Source organism: Pteropus vampyrus, unplaced genomic scaffold, assembly GCF_000151845.1.
Source record: "Pteropus vampyrus isolate Shadow unplaced genomic scaffold, Pvam_2.0 Scaffold152, whole genome shotgun sequence".
Classification (NCBI taxonomy): domain Eukaryota; kingdom Metazoa; phylum Chordata; class Mammalia; order Chiroptera; family Pteropodidae; genus Pteropus; species Pteropus vampyrus.
In genome coordinates, this window is record NW_011888933.1 from 5838 (window position 1) to 22214 (window position 16377).

At 36.3% G+C, this 16377-nt stretch overlaps 1 protein-coding gene across 9 annotated transcripts in view; it reads left to right on the forward strand.

Moving 5' to 3' along the window:
• Positions 1-4217: 4217 nt before the first annotated feature.
• Positions 4218-16377, forward strand: part of KANSL1L (KAT8 regulatory NSL complex subunit 1 like) — a 101434-nt gene continuing 89274 nt past the window's right edge. For 3 of the 9 annotated variants that reach the window (XM_011369617.2, XM_011369622.2, XM_011369623.2), the window contains exon 1: positions 4218-4385. The gene's annotated coding sequence lies outside the window, so the exon portion shown is untranslated. Of the gene's footprint in view, positions 4386-4736; positions 4865-10563; positions 10589-15413; positions 15917-16377 lie in introns of those variants that run through there. The other 6 variants (XM_011369618.2, XM_023536304.1, XM_023536303.1 and 3 more) reach the window with 4 other exon arrangements.

Genomic DNA, 16377 nt, shown 5'->3' on the forward strand with positions numbered 1-16377 from the left:
AAGCCCACTGACAATAAAACCGATATAATGCTTTCTTATTGCATCCATACTAAGGTCATTCCAATTGCAGAAATGTTAAATTGTGAAAAATAATGTGTCTTAGAATCAGTAAATTATAAGAGAGAGAATTAACCCTTAAATACTTAAGCCATCACTATTTTGGGCTTTTGGATACTTTTCACACAGGCTATCTGCATCCGAACTGATACTGATTTAATTTTTTCTGCCTGTATGTTTTGCATCTGAAATCCTTGAGATTTCTGAGTCAACCTTCGTCTGAGAGTTCTTGTTTTAAAAATCAACTTTATTGACGTATAATTCTCATACAATAACATGTGCCTGTTTTAAGTATACATTTTGATGAGTTTTGACAAATGCATGCACCCATTTAACTTCCACCAGGATCAAGGTATAGAGTCTTTTTATCACCTCTTATGCCCATCCCACTCAAATCTCCCCACCTCAAGCCTAAGCAACTGCTCATGTGCTTTCTGTCATTATAGGTTAGATTTGTCTTTTGTAGAGCTTTACGTAAATATAATCACAATATTTAGTCTTTTGTATTTGGCTCCTTTCAGCATGCTGAGACTCATCTGTGTTGTCCTGTATATCAATAATTCATTTCTTTTTATTCCTGAGTAGCATACCATTATATTGAAGTATCACAATTTGTTTATCTTTTAACCAGGTGATGGATCTTAGAGTTATCTCCAATTTGGGGCTATTGCAAATAAAGGTGCTAGGGATATTTGTATACACAGGGAGACTTTTTGGATTCCCCTGTAACCATGGGTCAGTTCTGACCATTCTTGTACCCTGCCCCAGTTCCAAGAATCTTATAGCTTTTGCTACTTACACCTACCCTTTGTCTGCTTGTGATACTGACTAGAGCTAAATCTATCCTGAATAGGAATTGTCACCTTGAGCCCTGCTGCTTCTCCTATTCCACTTTCTAAACATGATCATAAAAAGAAGGAATTACGTATGCTTGAATATGACAGTGGAGGACAGTCACCCTAGGCATGGAAATATTGAGGAATAAACAGTACAGGCCTCCAAACTAGCTTTCTATTCTATGAGAGGAAGTGAGGAAAAAACTCTGGCTTTGGAGCTAGGTAGGTCTGTCTTCAAATCCAAGATTGGCCATATCTTAGTGTGAGAATCTAGAATACAATACTAACCTCATTTTTTTTGACCTGAAAAATGAATAGAACTCTCACTTTGCAGAATGTGAGAATTAAATGCATATACATATTCAGTCAACAAATATGTGTTGACAACGTACATGTGCCAGGCTCTGTCCTAGGCTCTGGGGATACAGCAGTAAGCAAAACAGCAAAAGTGCCTGACCTCATGGCGCTTACATTCTAGCCTAGGTATCAAAACAATAAAAACAAAAGAATTAAAATCTATGTTATGTTAGATGTCGACAGGTGCCATGGAGAAGAACAGAGCAGGAGCGGGGAATAAAAAAAAGCTGGGCTTTGTAACTTCACCTTGGTTGTGAGCTGTTTGAGACTAGGGTATAATCTTTCTTGTGTATCACTAGCATTTATCACAATGTCAGCTGTATATTAAGTGCCACATTCCTGTTTCCTGAATAAAAGGCCTGAAGAAAAACAGTGTTGAGGAAAGAAGTTTATCATGAAATCATTGTAATGTAGCTTACCTGGACACTTTCACAGGCTTCTTCTAGACAGGTAATAATCATGTCAGCAAGAATGGTGCCCTTCCCTTCTCCTTGCTCTTGCCAAGACTCCTAGCCAGTTATATATTTTTTCTTGGAAATCAGAATGCTTTTAATGAACTTTCTGAATAATGACATATCCTTGATTAAAAAAAATATGTCATTCTTCAGGCTTTTGCTGAATGATAAATGTAGAAAACAATTTGACAAATAGTTCAGTATGCCAATTTTTGTATTAAGAAGCTTTGATAGTCTACAGTTTCTGAAAAACTGGCATGCATTTCCTACCCCCGCTCCTCCAAATTCCCATTATTTTTAAAGTATACACTGAATACAAAAGGAAAAAGAAAATGTTATTTGTATGATGGCTTGATAAATTGAAATGTTTATTTAAGGTCTGAGAATTTGGCAGATTGCAGGACTATACGATGAAAATATAAGCAGAATTGCCTTTTGAATTATTACTTATGTAATTACACAGTTTAATACCTCTGTCATCTACTGTGAATTCCGTGAGGGCAGGAACTTTGTTTACTGCTACATCTTTGGCACTGACCACATATATTTGACAAATATATAAATATTTGGTTTAATAATTGATAATTATTTCATAGGAGAAAACCGTATCCTCACATAATTTGATGGCACTACAATTCCTTCAGGTTAAAATCTGAATTCCTGTTATTCAATATTTACTTAATCTAGTTGACAATGTACATTAATATGAGATATGCAACCTTTACTCAAATTCAAAGATACTATCTCCTGAACTATTGATGCCTTGTCTTCTTTCCCTGCCTAAATTCTTTTAAAATGTCCCCTCAGATAAAAAAATGTTCCTTTAAGCTATCTCAACACATGCTTATTTGACTTCTCAGACTGTTAATTAAAATTTTGGCGGGGGGGGGGGGGGGGGGGGGGGCAGGTGGGAGACTGGGGTGAAGGGTTGAAGAAGTACAGATTAGCAGTTGATGGTCACTGGGATGAGCAAGGCATAGGGAATGCAGTCAGCATTACTGTAATGGCTAAGTGGTAAGCCATAGAGAAAGAGCAATTAGGGGGATCATTTTATAAACTCTATATATGTTTAACCAGTGTACTGTATACTTGAAACTAATAAAATTAAAAAAAATTAATGCCATTTTTGCATTTCTGTTCCCATAGACTAGGACAGCCCTCTCTGAATATGGTAGATATCCAATACGTAGTTGTTGATTTATTTTCAGAACACATCATTAGTTTATCGTTTTTATTCCAATAACAGTAAATCTATTTCCCAAAACTTCTTTATCCCATATGAAGGTGAAATTGTTTTGAGCAATTAAAACGCATTCTCGCCTATAAATGCAGCTTGTCATAAAAATTACTGCAGTGAAGTCACAATCTACTATAAAGACCAGTAACAAGCCGGTTATTTTCCAATTCCAATAGTCCGGTATATCTTATGCTTTAACTCCAATTCCTTGGATTCTTTGCCCACCCCACACCATGATCTAATCCAATTAGTAAGTTTGATATGATGGTATTTGTCTTTCTGGATCCAAAATTCTAGTGCGCTTCATTCCTTAACTCATTCCATGTGTAAATTCGGAGTTTAGGAAAGCCCGTAATCCAACATCTTAAGAGCTAAATTTAGTGCTGTCTTAAAAAAAATAAAAATGAGTGCGTGGCTGGAGAAATGCCGGGTGGTAGTTTAGTGGTAAGCAGAGTGCTGGGCCAGGTGCGAGACTCTCAGAGATGTTTTTTATGTGTCCCTGGCTAGCTATCTACGCATAAAACTCCTTTTATTTGACTGCGCTACTGCAGAACGGAATGAACGCCAACGCCATTCACACCAGCTTTGTACAGCTTTAAAACTGCTCGAACTGGCGGCTCCTGATTTTTACCATAAAACGAGCCAGTTGGATCCAGGGCAGATTTGTCATCCTAGTTCAGGGGCCCTTGGGAGCCGTACAGAATTCTGACCAGGTTTGAGCACACAGCCTCAATAAAAGCAAACGCACAGAGACACGTAGACTTGGCAACTGAGACAAAGCTTTGTTAAAACTTGCCCCTCTAGCGGCAGGACGGGAGGCTCAGGACGCCAGGAGTCTGCGCAGCCGCCGCGCGGGCCGCAGGGCGTAAAGCAGCCTTTCTCCAGCGCTGTTTTTTCTGTAACAGTGGTACAGAAATAGCAAAGCAGGGCGGGAAGTCGCCCGGCCGCGTTTTTGTTGTGTTTGTCTGTTTTTCCCGGCTGGCAGCGGGCAAGGGGAAGGAGGAAGCAGGAATGACCCGAGACGCGCCCCGAGGGAGTCGCAGCGCCCCTGCAGCGGGGCTCGGGCGTCGCACTCCAACCACTTCCAGAACGCCCCGACCTGCTTCCGCAAACCCCGCCCCTGCCGGGGTTTCCCCACCACCCACTTCATTTGCATGGTGCTGCCCCTCCCCCGCTGCCATTGGCCCGGACCGCGCCCCGCCTACTGCCCCTCCACCACCACAGGGTTCCGTCCCCCGAGCCGCTCGGAGCTGCGGACAGCTGGCGGACTGTTAAACCGCGGCGGCGGCAGCGGCCGGGGTGGGACCGGGGCGCGCTCTGGAAACGAGTCAGCGGCGCCCTGGGTGGGGGGAGGCGGGCGGGCAACTAGAGATCACCTCAGCAGCCCCCACCACGGCCGGACCGAAGGTGCGGCGGCGGAGGGGAGCCAGGGCGCCCCAGCAGGCGAGTGGCCGGCGTCTCAGTGGCGGGCTAAGGGGGGTGGGTCTCCTCTGCTGGGGACGGCGGCAGCGCGGAGAAGGGAGAGCGAAGACTGCCGGGTGGACTTGCGGGCCAAGCGACCGACCAACGACCCCCTCACCCCCCGAATCTTCTGGGCTGTTGGACTCTGGGTCCCGGCACAAGATTGCGCTCTAGGGCAGGGGTCGGACCCCAGCCAAATTTAAACGGCTAAACCTAACAGCTTTGGCAGAAGCGGAGGGGAGGGGAGGAAAGGGGTGGAGGGAGGGGTGGGGGCGGACCTAGGCGCGGTCACGTGGTGCAGGGGCGGGGTTTGGCAGGCCTTCCTTTTGTTTTGTCGGGCGCGTGCGCAGAAGGCAGAACACGTGGTCTGGGCCTTCTTGCGTTGGCTGCCGCGCCTCAGCGAGTGCGGTTGTAGTGACCGTCGGTTTGGGGGAGCTGAGAGGCGGAGCCGGCTGTTAGATGTGACCCTTGTTTTATTTATTTCATAATTTGTTTTAGGCAAAGGTTGATTTGGCTTTTCGAATTAGATGGGATGGATGTGGGGAATCTAGAGAATTAGGATGTGAATTAGGATGTTTTTAATTTGTCGCTTCTTGGTGTGCTAAAGGAAAGATGTTGCTGGAAAATTTTAGGTTATTTGGTGTTTGGTAGCAAGAAATAAGACGTATTTGGGGTCATTAAAGAAACCGCTAGAAAGGAAGACGCCAGCTTTACAGCCAAGAGGGAAGGCACTGGATAGAGACGTTCTTGTAATGTTTTCTTGCTGAGAAAATTAGTGTTTGGTTCTTTTCTCCGCCCTCTTTGTCCTGGACAGATACACTCCCTTCCCCTCTGGTCAGCGGTATGGTGCTTTTTAAAAATTTTTTTTTTAAGATATGAGAAGCACATTATTTTTGATTTCCCCAAACCTCAAGTCAACTGGCAAGATTTAAGAGGATAGCTTCTATCGTCTTACTTTAACTGGTTTGCTTAACTTCGGGCCGAGTTTAGGTCAGTAGGAATGTTTTCAAAATACAGGATGAGGCAGGTTTGTTAGCAACAAAACCTCAGATGTTTAGCAATACTCTAGACAAAACTGGCAGTGTTTTTCACTAGGAAAAAGTGACTCTAAAAATAATATTGGAGAAAAACCTGGTGTTGTGGAATGTGATTGCTTGAGAAAGAGGCTTAGCAGTGAGTGGTCTCTGCCGTTTCCAATTCTTATTAGCTGTTTGCTTGGGCAAGTCACAACGTCTCGGATCTCAAGCTCTTGTTTTCTCTTGTAAATTGTTTCATACTATTGTCCCTGCCTTAAGAGATTGTTGTGAAATCAGATGCCTTGTGTTAGTAAAAGTAATTTATAATCTTTACCAACAGTACAAATACAGAAGTTGCCACGTAGTACGGTTTTATAACAAAAGCCAGATTTTGTTTTTTGCCAGTTTTTTTTTTGAAATTAGATACATTTGGATATCTTAAAAATCTGTTGTAACTATTATCTTTAATTGTTCCTCAGTTTCTACCTACTTATTCAGATTAGTGTCAAGGGTGCAGTCATTTTTTTTAATTTAGATACTACTATTTCCCAGCCCTCGAGCAATTTTTTTTTTACGTGAAACTTTTCTTAATCCAGGCCAATAATGCCATTGCTTGTTTTACTTTGTGTATATGTGCGTGTGATATGTGCCTTTTAAAATAAAAATTGCTTATTTTGTTAAATCTTATAAGATAATTTGGAAAATCAAGACAAGTGCAAATAAGAAAAATACAAATACTTTATATCTCTAGATAATTTCCTGTGTACTTTTCCTAAAAATGGGATCATTCATCTGACTACCTCAGAAACATTTCCACGTCATTAAGTAGTCATTGAGAAATTAATATTGGCAGATGTTTAGGATGTTTCTACTGTTTTGCTAGTGTAGATTTCACTATGGAGAATAGCCTCTTACATAAATCTTTGAAAAGTTTTTCCCTTAGAATTGTAAAAGAGGAATTACTGGTTCAAAGAGTGTGCCTTTGTGTGTGTGTAACTGTATAAACTCATAACATCACCAGATTACCTTCTAGAACGTTATGTTGATTAATACTAGTGTATGAGTGTGTATCACATTACATCTTTGTTCATAATATGGTATTAACATTAGAATCAAAACCTTGCTTTAATTTGCATAAAGACTTTTTTTCACTTAATGTCAGTGATAAATCTGTTTTCCTAATTTATTGTAAGCTGCTTGAGGGAAAGGAATATATTTCATATTTGACATGCCACAAATCACTTAGTGGGTGCTCAATAAATACTTGCCAGTTGGCTATTCACATTTAGCTTTTCCACCTCTGGAAGATCAGGAAATTATGTCTTGCTTTTTTGTCTTACATTGTTGGCAGTATACTTCGTAATGTTAATTCAGTGGTCCATTTATTACTGCTGGTGCGCGGGCACTGATCTTATCACAGTTGTCTATTAAAAGGTCCAGTGAGTTCCCATTGTCCAAATGCTGCATTATCTAGGAGTTCCATCCACCTTTGATGCCATTTATCATAACTTAAACTATTTCATTTCCTTTATTCATTCATTTACCTTGTATGGAATTCACTTAAAAATTTCACTTTGATCATTCTGGTTTCACTTGTAGCCATTTTTTTCTACAAATGGTAATATTGTACTTGGCTGTAGACAGTCTACAATAAAAATCTGAAGACAAATCATAATGAAAATTTTTAATATTTGATAATTTTAAGTTTTTAGAAATACTATTTCTCTGTGGATGTGAAGATTCTCAAGTATTGCAGAATTAAGGAAAATGCATTCATTTATAATATTGAGCGTTTGTTAATATTTTTAATGAAGTTTTTATTGTTTCCATTCCTATTAGACCAAGGATTCCCAAGCATATTTGTAAAAGTAATTAAAAAAATTTTTCTTTGGTAGTAAATCATTAATCGGTATTTAACTATGTTAAGTTAAATTGGAGCCAAAATCTATAGACTGAGCAAATGTGATAGTGTACTTCCAATTGTAAATTTCTGAAACTAAGTTCATGTACACAGAAAAAACAAATGACTCATTTATATTCCTATGAGTCATGCACTTATAATTGAATAGTAATAATTCTGCCTGAATATGACCTGTTTGATGTGTTGTGTGGCCACCCAAGTGGCTTTATCTTTAAATTCTTTTAGTCAAAAGAGCATTCCTTTTTAGGCATAGTTTTCAAAGTGGAAGTTTTTGTTATAAACATTGTTGAGTGCAAAGTACTGAGGTAACTGTACCCTGGTCACGCCAATTACTGCAGTGTTTTCTGCTGTAATTGAGAATGCTCATATATAATATAAAGAAATCTTGAAAACACAACACTATATTTTGTATTTATACCTTCCATTAATTCCTAGGTTTTAGAGGAACAAAATTATACTAACGTAAACTCTTTCTCATTACTTTCATTGTTTTAATTGGATTTTCCCTTATGAGTTGCAAATTAGAAATTGAGTTCCCGGATATTTCAGTAATGTTTGAAAGAGCTGTTCGTGTTTTGCTAAAAGGATTTTGTTTTTTTCTTACTCTTTCTCTGTTGTTATAATGGATCAACTATCTGAAACACATTTAAGTTATAAATGTGGACATAATTTAATATTTGTTCTTTTTTCAGGATTCTCCCATCTCAACATGTTTTGGTAGTTTTTTCACTTTCTTTTACAGATAGAAAAAATATGCCTTCTTTGTGATACTTTAATTCCTAGTTTGTGTTACTGCTCTGCATTTAAGAGAATTGGAATTTCCAGATTCCAGTTGAAAGAGTAAATGTAATGTTCAAGGGTCGATTTGGATAGGATATTTTCTGTGAACTATATGGAATATACATATGTGTGCTTGAATGTAAATCATAGTCAAAATCTGGAACAGTATAGGGATGGAAAATCATATTTGGTCCTTAATTTTTCAATGTTCATACTTAAGAGAAAGGGTGGTTCTTATCTAGATTGTCTAGAGATTATCAGTTTCAGCTCTGTGGACTAGATTAGCAGACTTCTGAGTTTCTTTAGAGAAAGTATGCCAAGAATTATTTGGTATATGTAACCTATATATTAATTGGTACAGACCTGACAAGTGTTATCAACTCTGTTTACATCGTAATTAGCTTGTGTACCGGCATCTTTTTTTCTTTTTTTTCTTTTCCTTCTCTTTGTGCATCTTTGAGGAATGACATGATATTTACTATATCTCATGTCCAAGGGATAAGATTGTATTTAATTAATGCTAAATTTATAAATATGTATGATTCATAAATCTTAAAGATGGTCACTAATGGAAACTTTGGAGACAACACGGGAAGGCTTTTTATTTGTAGTAATACTATCAGAACAACTAATTTCTTCTTTAATTCGCAACAAGTGTTCTTTGGATTGAATTGTAGACCAAAAATTAGAGTTTATGTTATAGACTTACTTTATAGTCCCCCCATTTTTTTTACTAGATTAATTTGATTTTATTTATAATAATGAACTTTAACCAAAAAGAAAAAAAGAGTGTTGATTCTTTGTAGTTTTAAATGTTTATTATTTAAAGGCATAAATCTCGGCTTGTCTTACTGAAATTTTCTCTCTGATTGGTATTTTTTATGAGACTTCTAAGAAAAATGGATATATATTGAGATCTGGACTGTTCACTGGAGGGCTATTTACTTGGTGGATTACCTGTAACAGTTTTAAAACAGATTTCTTTTTGTCACCCCCAAATTTTCTGGGCTGCGGATGTGCTAAGGAATTATTATTTAGTTATTTTTACTTAAACTGGAATGTAAGTTGAAAATTCTGTTGTTAACAGAATAACAGTGAAATTCATGCCCAGGAGATATAATTGATTTTTGGATTATCTAGAATTGTTACCTCTTGACAGATAATCAAAGTTATCTAGTTGCTTCCTTTTAAAAGGTACTGATATGGTTTCTTAACTTGCAGATTTTCTTCTTAAATTCTGTTAGCTTAACATTTTAGTTTCTGTATGTTGTGGTTAAAAGGAATTTAGTTTTTTTCTCTGTTTTATCCCTTCCAGATTCTTTGGAGTCCCAGAAATTCTTTTAGATTTAGACCTGTTTTGTCTGAGTATCTTGAGTGTATACAAAATAATCATCAAAGATGATGATAGTACCTTGAGTAAATAGAGTACAGTATTTTAGAAGCTAGAAAGAAATTTTTTAGATTTAGCTAAGATTCAAATATCTTTTTCTCACACAATTATGTGCATAATTAGAAACTGAATAATTAAAAAGTGAATAGTTTAATAGTGTGAATAATTAGAAAGATCAAGATGCTTCTTAGAAAGCTCTTTGAGGATTTGCCTTTTTCATATTCTTTATAACCTGAAGTATTATAGGTGCCTAAAAATACCAAACACTGTGTTTGGCTAGGAACTTTGGGGTCAGAAATATTTTAGTTAATGGTTGATTACTGTTTAATTAGGGGTACTTTAGACTTTGTACTGTTAACTACAGTAGTTCCTTAATCACTGTGACTATTGAGCACTTGACTAGTCCAAATTGGGTTTTTGCTAAGTGTAAAATAAACATTGGATTTTGAAGACTTAGCACACATACAGAAGAAGGTAAAATATCTTACCCAGATATTTTTATACTGATTACAGGTTGAAGTAATATTTTGTATAGAACGGATTCACTGAAACTAAAATTAATTTCATATGTTTATTTTTACTTTTTAAAATATATCTAGTGGAAAACTTAAAATGACCCGTGTAGCTTACATGATATTTGAATTGGACAGCAATGTTCTATACTAATGTTTCCTAGACTTAAGCTTCCTTTCATAATGAACTATCTCATGAACCTCCTTCCTTGAAATTTTAAAGTAATTTTTTGGCTGGTATTTATTGAAGACACTTATTTAAGGTCTTGCTATGTGTCAAATAATATTCTAGGTTATAGCAGTGAATGAAAACATTCAATTTCTGCTTTCATGTAGCTTTCATTCTAGTGGGAAAATATGTAATAATTTTGAGTAAAAATTTTTAAATATTAGATAATTTGTTGTGAGTGTGCTATTGTATATAATTTTAATACATTGCTTCATTTATCAAGTGATATATGCTATTTAATTACTTATGACATTTATCTTGCTTGGATTCTTTGAACTTCCTGGATCTGTGATTTGATATCTGACATTGGAGAAATTCTCAGTGATTATCACTTCAGGTATTTGTTTATTTCTCTTTTCACCTTGCGATATTCTCATTATATGTAAATACGTTTTGTAGTCGTCCCACAGTTCTTGGATGTTTTATTTTTTTGTCTTTTACTTTTGAAAGTCTGTTGACATATCCTGAAACTCAGAGATTTTTTTCTCAGCCATGTCTAGTCAAGTAATGAGCCCATCAAAGGTATTCTTATTTCTGCTGACCTCTAGCATTTCTTTTTGATTCTTTCTTAGAATTCCCATATGCATCTGTCCTTTCATGTTGTCTACTTTTTCCATTAGAGCCCTTAGCAAATTTGTTGTTTAAATTGTTTCAAATTTATGGTCTGATAAATCCAACATGAGTCTGATTCTGATGCTCTGTCTCTTCAAACTGTATGTTTTGTGTTTTAGTATGCCTTGTAATTTTTTTGTTGAAAAGAGGAGACATAATGTATTGGGTAAAGAGAACTCTAGTAAATAGGCCTTTGGTAAGATGTGGTGGGTAGGGAAATGTTCTAAAGTCTGATGATGAGGTCTGATTTGGGGGGAGCCTGTGCCCCTGGGCTGTGAACTTAACAAATAATCATCTGGTGGGACAGGATGTTAGAGGTGGGTAATTTTGGGTAGTTACCTTCCCCCATGTAGAAGGCTAGTATAGGCTGGAGTTGGGTATTTCTTTAATGTACTTTTAACAAAAAGCAAGACTTTTCAACAGATTTCTTAGAAAATAATATGTCATCTGTTACTTCTTTATCCTCGTTTTGACTTTAGCATTTCATATAGCTGTCCATGTCTTCTTTATATACTTTTAAACAATTCTGTATTCTGGAATTTTCTTCTACCTCACTGACAGACTTTTTAAGTCTCTTTTTAGGGTTCTTCTTCTTTTGTAGCTCATCTCTTTTGCTCAGATGAATCTGAGTTAACCCAAGAGCTTAATCCTGGGCTCTTTTCCCTTTGCTGATATTCTCTCCCTAGATAGATTCCTCTAGTCCTTTGGCTTTAAATACTATCTATATGCCATTGACTCCCCAAAATAATATCTCTAACTATGACTTCTTGCCTGAACTCTATACTTGCTTACCCAACTGCTTCTCCTTGGTTGGCTGATAAGGCACTTCAAAGTCAACATATCCCAAACAGAACTTTTAATTTTTCTTCTTCACCTTCTGTCTCCACAAGTCTGCCCCATTTCAGAATATAGCACCACTGGCCACCCAGTTGCTGAAGCCAAAACCTGAGTTGTATTTGATTCCTTGCTTTCCCTTAAGCCTGACAAAGTCTTAGCTGTCAGAAGTTTTGTTAACTCCACCTTGAAACATAGCCTAGATTTATCCATTTTCGTTTCTACTTCTATTTCCCTAGCCAAACCACTGGCACCATCTCTCCTTTAGATTACTTCAGTATCTTCCTAACTGGTCTCCTTATTTCCATTCTTGGAAGCTTTCTATTCTTCCTGCAGTACAAATTTTTTATTTACAGAACAGCCATAATAATTTTTTTTTTTTTTAATAAAAATGTAAATCAGATCATGTTACTCCCTTATCCAAATATCTTTAGTGGCTTTCCTTTGATTTACATAAAATGTCCATGCTTTGGATTCTATCTCTCTGATCTTATTTTCTATTATTATTTCTCTCTCTGGCTCATTATGTTCTAGACATATCTGCCCTTTGTTGCACAAACACACCGAGTTTATTCCTGCCTGAAAGCTTTCTATTTTTTCCTTGGAAGGCTGTTACCCCAGATTTTGGTTAGCCTGTTATTGTCATTTCAGGTCTCAGGCCAGATGTTACTGATGGAGGCCTTCCTTCATCTACACATGTAAATTCCTACCCCAATGTAGTCATGTTCTATCACCCTGCTTTGTTTAATTTTCATAAAGATATTATGGAACCCTTATTTGATGTTTTCTTATTCTTATATTTATTCTATATCTACTTGGATTGTAAGCTCTGTGAGAATAGAAACCTTATTTTTTATGTTCACTCTCATCTTTCTTGTTACCTAAGATAGTGTCTGTTGCATGTTGTTCAATAAATTTGTATTAACTGGATTATTGAAATTTAGGTTTTAGATTGACTATTAAATGGAGGTCGAAGTCTAGCTTCTTCCAAAAATAGACAAAACTATTTATGACACGATGTTGGCCATCTCTTCATTTCCTGTTTTAAAAAGTCAACTGGTTTATTTTTAAAACTTTTGGAAATTTTTATTGTTTTATTTTTAAAAGATGAAATAAGTTTTCAGCTGCCATTCGCAAGCACTTCTCTATAAATAACATGTTATGGTATGGATAGTCTTGATACACAAATGAAACCAAATGGCTTTACTTGTAGCCAGATACTCTCACTGTTTCGTTTTTTAAATTGGCTTCTGAAATACTGGAGACACCTTTAAGAACTATGAAATAATCGTGATCATGTGGAATATAGTTTATAGAACTAATAGAGATGATCTTGATGTGAATTTGCAGAATTATTTTTTTATGCTCTCAAATTAGTATTCCTTATGCACTTTGCCTCTAACCACTTGTCTATTGTGCATAAAACGAAATAATGCATGATTGAAAATAATTACAACTTAAAACTTATAATGGTTGAAACCATTATTCATAGTTAATGGTAAACTCAGTGACTTCCGGGAGTTTGCACATCTGATTACCACTAACTCCTGAACATACATCTTCTGCATATATATACCAGCGGCTCTCAATTATTATGTTTCAATTATTTTAAAATAATTTTTAAATGTTTATTTTACTTATATTTTAATTTTGTGGAAGTCCAATTTGTCAGTTTTTTCTTTTATGAATAATGTTTTTGATGTCATATCTAAAAAAAATCTTTGCCTAACCGAATGTCACAAAGGATTTCTCCTATGTTTTTTTCTAGAAGTTCTCTCATAATTTTTACATATAGGTCTATGATCCATTTTGGTAGATGTAACCATTTTTATATAAGGTATGAGGTATGGGTTTAAGGCTCAGTTTATTTGCATTTGCATGTCCTGTTGTTCTAGAACTACTTGTTTAAAAAGCTCGTCTTTGTGCATTGAATCGCCATTACCTCTTTGTCAAAAGTCAATTGACCAAACGTGTGAGTCTGTTTTGGAGCTCTCTATTCTTCCCATTGATCTATGTGTTCATTTTTTTGCCAGTGCCACACTGTTTTGACTATTGTAAGTAGATAGGTAATGTTAAGCCCTTTAGCTTTGTTCTTTTCCTCGTTTTGGTTATTCTAGTTCTTTTCCCTTTCCATATATATTTTTTATTTAGCTCCTTGATATCAGCAAAAAATTCTGTCAAGATTTTGACTGGGATTGTGTTGAATCTATAGATCAGTTTAAGAAAAATACATATAATAACTATTGAGTAATATAACCCTTGAACACAGTATAGCACTCAATTTAATTAAGTATTCCTTGATTTTTTTTCAGTATATAGATCTTGCACATATTTTGTTAGATTAATATCAAGGTGTTTCATGGTTTTATTTTTTAAATTTATATTTCCAGTTTTTCATTTATAGTATATAAAAACATAAAATGATTTTTATATCTTGACCTTATTTCTCTCTCTTTCTAAACTCTTTAGATTTAGGGTGTTTTTTGTAGCTTCATTAGGATTTTCTATGTAGAAAATTATGTCATCTGTGAATAGACATATCCAGTTTTACTTTTTACTTTCCATTCTATATGCCTTTTATTTCTTTTTTCTTCTGTTCTTCTGGACCTCCAGTATGATGAGGAATAGGAATGGTGAGAATAGACACCTTGCCTCATTCCCAATTTTAGGGCAAAAGCATTCAGCCTTTCATCATTAATTATGAAGTGATCTCTAGGCTTTAGTGTAGATGTTCTTTGGCAAGTTAAGTAATTTCTCTCCTATTCCTAATTTGCTGAGTTTTTTTCTCCCCCTAATCATGAAAATCATGAATAAATTTTGGATTTTGTTAAATACTTTTTCTTCATCTATAATTTTCTTTAGTTTTTTGATATGATAAGTTTCAGTGTTGAACTAGTCTTGCATTATAGAATAAGCCACATTTGGTTGTAACATATTATCCTTTTTATATATTGCTGTGTTTGTAACATTTATTTTAAAAATAATAATTGAAATACATGTTACTACTTATTTCTAAATCCTAGAACGCTTTTAAAAATCATGAGTCGGTTGTTTATTCTGTTAACAAATATCTGACAATTATTGCGTATCAGGTATTGTTTTACATGCTAGAGATTAGAATATTGGACAGAAAGAGGTCTGCCCTTAAGTTGTTTATGTGATATGGAGATAGTCAGAAGTGGTAGAGTTTATAATAATCAGGATATATTGTTATACACAATGGTTATATATTTAAATAATTTAAATGCTTTTATGTTTTATGATAACGTAATGTAACCTTTTTTTATTTACAAGAGATATATCTATTTTCATGAGTTTCTTTTGGCTTCAGAGTAGAGAGACTTACAGGCTAGAATTTTTTACAAGGATACACTCGGAATAGAATACAGAAGAACTTCATATAAATCCTAGACTGGGAACTGTGATGTAGCTGGGCCTTCCAGAGACTAGAACCCAAAAGTCTTCATACCTAACAATATTAGTTATCTATTGCTATGTAACAAATTACCCCCAAATTTAATGGCTTAAAGCAGCAGTCCCCAACCACTTTGGCACCAGAGACCAGTGCTCCTATGAGAATCTAATGCCTGATGATCTAAGGTGGAGCCGAGGTGGTGATGTTAGTGCCAGAGAGCAGCTGCAAATACAGATGAAGTTTTGCTTGCTAGCCCACCACTCACCTCCTGCTGTGCAGCCAAGTTCCTAACACGCTGCAGACCAGTACTGGTTCGCAGCCTGGGAGTTGGGGACCCTGGCTTAAAGCATTTATTTTTCAGTTTCCCTGGGTCAGAAATTCAGGCATGGCTTGGCTGGGTACCTCTGGCTCAAGGTTTCTCAGCAGGGCTGCAATCAAGGTGTTGGCTCAGGCTTCAGTCATCTGAAGGTTTGATTGGGAAAGATTCTGCTTCTCAGTTCACTCACAGGGCTTTTTGGCAGGTCATTGCTATCTGTTGGCTGGAGACAGTTTTTCGCTTTGTGGGTCTTCCAGCTCACAATATGGTGGCTGACATCTCTGAAGGAGAGTGAGTGACAAAATGGAAGCCATGTCACTTTGTCACCTAATTTTGGAAGTGACATCCTATCACCTCTGCTGCATTCTCTTTGCTAAAACAAGTCACTAAATCCAGTCCAAATTCAAGAGGAGAGGATTACACAAGGGCATGAAATACCAGGAGATGGGGATTATTAAAATCATTTTAGAAGCTGCCTATCATACCAAGTAAGCCCTAGATATATCACCAGTTTTTGTGTGTGTGTGTTTTAGTCTTGTTCTCTACCATAAATATGCCCTTGCCACTCTAAATATACATTTTTTTCCCCTTTTTGCTACCAACTCTAGTTCTTAACAATTAACCTGTGTATATTTGCTCTACCTCATTTTTAGGTTTTCCTTATCCTTAGTTTTTCCAGGGCCTGAGATGAACTGTACTGCCTCATGGTATTTCATCTCTGCCCCTGCTGCTAGCCACTTCAAGCATATCCTTAACACTCTCTTCAAATTTTTGAGTGGGAGTAGATGGGTAGGGAGGGGATATAGTATCTTTTGAATATGACTACTTCATCAGCAAGAACTGTGATTAATGCACTTTCTCTTAGCAATGTAGTTATCTAAATACTATCATAGATGTTTATAGATTAGAAGACATAGGTCATTGAGTTGATCAAATGACATTGAATTCT